The sequence below is a fragment of the Rhamphochromis sp. 'chilingali' genome (assembly GCF_963969265.1).
Source record: "Rhamphochromis sp. 'chilingali' genome assembly, chromosome: 19".
Taxonomy (NCBI): domain Eukaryota; kingdom Metazoa; phylum Chordata; class Actinopteri; order Cichliformes; family Cichlidae; genus Rhamphochromis; species Rhamphochromis sp. 'chilingali'.
The window spans coordinates 19427875-19433039 of NC_137946.1; positions in this window are offsets into that span (position 1 = coordinate 19427875).

Consider the following 5165-nt stretch of genomic DNA (forward strand, 5'->3'; position numbering starts at 1 on the left):
TACACACAATCTAAATAAGCTATGCATGCCACAGGTAAGAATGAGGTGAGAATGTGTGGCAACGCATGGGTATTCTAAGCAGTCATGAGCCCTTTTTTAGAAACACGAGGTCCTGCTGAGGCAACATTGTTCCTTCCACACTTCTAATGTTCAATCCAGTCTCCTCCTTTCAGAATCGCAGTGACAAATTATGTAATCACATTATAATTCAACGGAGTCACAGAAAATATTCCACTACTATTGTTCTGATAATACCCTCATAGTACAGTCAGGCGATTCATCTCCTTTTGTCTTTGTCCTGCTTGGTCTTTGTTCAGTCTCCTTGGTCCACAGAGGAGAAGCGCCACACGCTTGCCAGATATAATTTCTTCTAACCCTCCCTGTCAGATCTACTGACTAGCTGTCCCTCCAGACAGTCCCAAACGCCACCCAACACCTCGCTGAGACACCTCGGGGCGAGACAGGGCATCAATCAACCGTGGCCCACGCTGTCGTATGATCAGAGCCATTCTCTGTTTTGATTCATGAGAGTCATGCCTCTGAGGGCTTGTAATATTTTGACACTTTGGCGATATGCTTCATGTTATATTCCTGCCAATAGTACACAGTGAACTGAGCTGAAGGGAGGGAGAAAAAGAAAGAAAGATAGATGGATAGATAGGTAGGTAGGAAGAGATAGAGATCCCAATAGGATTTTGCGAGCCAGCCACTGCCAGACAGGAGAGATAGATTTGGAAGTGGGGGTATCTATGAGATGGGAAACATGGCAGAAATATAAACCATCTCCTCTCCTTCTAGACTGAAATCCTTTTTGGATTTTGGAATTGGAGCAGAGGGAAGAAAATTACCCAAAGTGTGCAAAGACAAAAACAGCCTAAAAGGTTAAGAGCAGTGCGATTGCCTGTTCTGATGATCTGTGGAGGGCATCAGGGGTGAAAATTGCATATGTGCATGAGACAGAGGCAGACAGCAAACAAAGTGCGTGCGGGGAAGTATTTATGTATCCATAGTTTTGTGCGCTCGGAGGAAATTTGCTCTTCGGTCCATCTGCTCCTGGGTCTACTCGTGCCTCACCTGCACATTAAAGGTACTGCGGTCACCGTGGCAACATATATCTGTTCTGCAGACATCGGTCTCAGCCAACAAGACGCAAACACACACAGACACACTGAGGCCTCATTATTAAACATTTCCAGGTACTACCTGCAGTGGCTGCATGTCACATGGAGAAATAAAATGAAAGCTTAATGTGAGAATATTTGCGTTAATTCATAATTAAAAAGTTCAAATGTTTCCAAACAGTTTAATAGAATCACAGGGCTTTCTGCTTCAGCTATACTTACTTTGGTGTGACCAGTGGAGGGTGGTTGTTACTAACTACTGTTGCTTTGTAACAGACACTGAGCTGTTTTCACACATAAACTTCAAATGCATTCTCACTACTAGAGCTCCAGTTGGTTTTGGAGAAGGGTGGTGCTTACTTAGAGCATGCACAAAGAAGACCACATGGGCTTGACTGGTCATCTCGCAGACTTTAAACTATAAGGAGCTGCAGGTAAAAGAGGCTTTGATATCACATCAAAGCTATTCGGACATTTGCTTTGTCACATGCAGCACTACAGAGAAGTGAGAAACAACACAAAAACACTCCAGGGCTGCAGTGCATGTGTGATAATGGCTCATTAATTCTGTTGCTTTTACCCCACATTTACTGCACTTTGCTGCCACGCTGGCTCCTGTTTTCCAAAAATTACTCGAAGGTGCTTTGTGTGGATTGGCAACATCAGTGAAATACAACCACACTGAGATTCAGCTCATTTAGAAACTGGCTTGCATGGCTGCAGGTTCAAATCCTTCATCTTCACGTTCTCACAGCAGAATTTAATAACTTAAAGCAAGGTTTGGGTCATACTTGTCAAGTCATTTTGTTTCATTGTTGCTAAGCTCAGCAGCAGCAGGTAGGTAGTTGAACAGCTTTATAAACTGTCTTCCCCTCACCTAATCACATTATTACTTAAGACTCCTCTTAATTTTGTCTATGTTAGCCTGCTGCCCATTAACGAAATAGTATTAACAATAAATTAAGACAATTAAAATGACTCTTACTTTGTATTGTGGTAGAAAAAAAATGTAATAAAATAACTTAAAATGAATATTTCCCATTAAGTAACCCAGCACTGGGATACACATGACATCTCAGTCTGAACTAAAACTAAAACAATAAACATTGCATCTGGGAAAATGTGCAAAAGATGAGAAGGTGACAATCTCCTAGTCAAATGCAGCATTGATGCCGAATTTTATTGCCACTGACATCATTTTTTTTCATTCGACTTATATCTTTCATGCTCAATTAATTTTTTTATTTTTTCTGTCAGATTTTGTTCATTCACAGTGACATAAATCTAACCCCATATGTGAGCACTATGAATGCTGTCCAGCCTAAAAATGTGGCATTATCTGCATATTTGATAAGACACTCCACCCTCCAGTGCTGCAGTTAAAAGCTATACGATAGTTACTTTTGATTTGGGGGATTCAGAACAAGTCATGTGCATAACCTGATCCTTGCTTTTGGCACATTTGTTCTGATGTATGCATGCATGCTGTTTATTTGTCATGGTTTAGCAGTCTGCTGCAGATATCCAGTATTTAGCCTATGGGAACAAAACGACGACGGCAGTAATGAAGATTTAATGTGTGAACATTAGCCACAGAATAAATTCTCAAATTCTTCAACGACTCAAATGAGCAGGAAATGGGAATTATTCAATCAGCGGACAAATAAATAAGACATATGATATGAAATTAATATGAGAATGTATTGCAACAGTCCATCTGTTCACACAATTGTTCCCCTGACAGAAACGCCCACTCACTCGTGGCAAAAACCAGCAGACACGCGTGCACAAAAATCAAACACTTGCACACCGGTCCTTTCTCTCTGTTGTTTTCCATCCTTCTCCTGTATATTTTTGGATGGTGGGTTTTTTTCTACTTGTGAAATCACCCACTGTTGTCACAGAGATGGACATTAGCGCTGACATGATTTAGCAGAGAGCCACCATCTGATAAGCTTCATTCACTGTGTGAGAGCAGGATGAGGAATAGTGGAATAGTGGACATAAAGGCAGGTGTGTTCGTGGGGCATGCAGGGGCAAAGGGGATGAAAGGAGCGAATCAAAGTGGGCTGACTGACAGTGTTTGAACTGTGGGGTCACTTGCACCCCAGGTAGCCCATTTTCAAGTCTGCAATGGTGGTGATCAGAACAGATTTGAGCTCAGAGAGGAGAGGCTGAGATGAAGCGAAACGAGGTACTGTGAGTGAGAGAGAAAAAAAAAGCGTTGCATAGGGAAAATGGAGAATAATGGTTTTTTTTCTCACCTTCCTCACCTCTTCCCCATGGAGTAAAATGCATTAGCAGAATAGTAGGAAAGAGATGAGGGGATCACACCATTGCTTTTTTTCCAGCAGCATATGCACAGTGCAACCATCAAAAGCAGGCAATCCTACAACAGATTAACAATATCAGATTTTCTCTTCCACATCAAGGAGAACAGGTTTTTACTTCTAATGCAGCCAACAGTTAACCATCGAAACATACAACTACTAACTACAACTAAGCCATTAAACATCATCCAAGGCTTCTCTGATGTGCACAAGAGCTGTAAGCAGGCCCAGGAGATAGATACCAGATAAACGAACCAATGATCCTCTCTGCACTTCAAGCCAGTAAAACATCATTTTTTCTCTTCATGTCTCCTTCACTTTCAGTTAAAGCCTATGCCACCTGCCAACAACAATGAAAGAGCACAGCTGATCATCTGAAGCACCAGTGCTGGAAACAGCTAAAATGCCACTCTGTGATTCATCATCCTTCAGTTACTATAAACCACAAAGGAAAAAGAAATATGGAGAGAAGGTCTTGTGAATTTATGGATCAAAGAAAGACATGTGTAAGATCGACAAGAAGCCCACAATAAAGTTGTGTCTTATTAGATTTACAGATTTTAAACCAACAGAAATGGTTAATTAAATAATTCACTGTGCCTCTGCACAATGTCACATTGTCAGCATCCCACTGAAGTCACCTTGGGCAAACTGTCTAGCTGTCACTGCATAGCTGTGATATCAGTTGTCTTTCTTCTGCCCATCAAGGCTGTATTCTAAAAACATCTCTCCAACAAGGCGCTGTATGGGCTGTGAATCCTGCCGCCCCAAACCCCCTCTGCTGGAGTTCAACTTGGGTCAATTTCAATCCCCATCTGCAGCTGCTGCGCTAATTGAGCAGCTCTGCTGAGTATGTGATCTTATATCAGGTGTTTTGAAAGAGGCTGTTAGCATCCCACCCAACAAGGGGGAAAAAAGCTGGACACTCATGATAGTGTTCCATACTGCGCGCCTCTGCGGCGGAGGGAGCGCAGCTGGACACACACCACTCCAAGCTGCCAAGCTGCTGATCTGTCACACACACTCACCGCATAATGGGGTGTGCGAGGATTTGAAAATAAAGAAAAACATTCATGTATGCTAATACCCCCCCCCCCCCCCCCCCCCACCTCAACCTCTTTAAACGAAGACTACACGAAAAAAAAAAAAAGTCAAACTAAATCTACACTCCCAATTACCTATAATACCCACCATCCGTTACCATCCACAGGCGAGTCTCCTCCAGGGTATCAGATGATGAATGTGTGTAAGGCAGGTGACAGATTTGGCCATCACGCTTTATGACTGTGGAGTTTTAGAGCATCTGGCAATGAGAACGAATACAACTGGGCTTTAGACTGCAGCCAGTCTCCATTTATCAGAACCAATATGTGAGCTGCTAAAGCCTGAGAGAACCGGAGAACGGCTGAAGAAGCCACAGAGCATAATGCATAGAGTGAGATGGAGTGTTATGCACCCTGCTGCGTACTGAGACAATCATACTGTAATTACACTTATGGCGCGTGTGAGATGGACCTATAATCACCTAATCATATCGATCAAACCCACACAGCGCTCTGACTCGCGCAGACAGAAAGATTTTAAGAAATAATATATATTTTCAGATATGCACACACACACACACACACACACACACACACACACACACACACACACACACACACACACACACACACACACACACACACACACACCACGCTGTTTTGTCACTTTG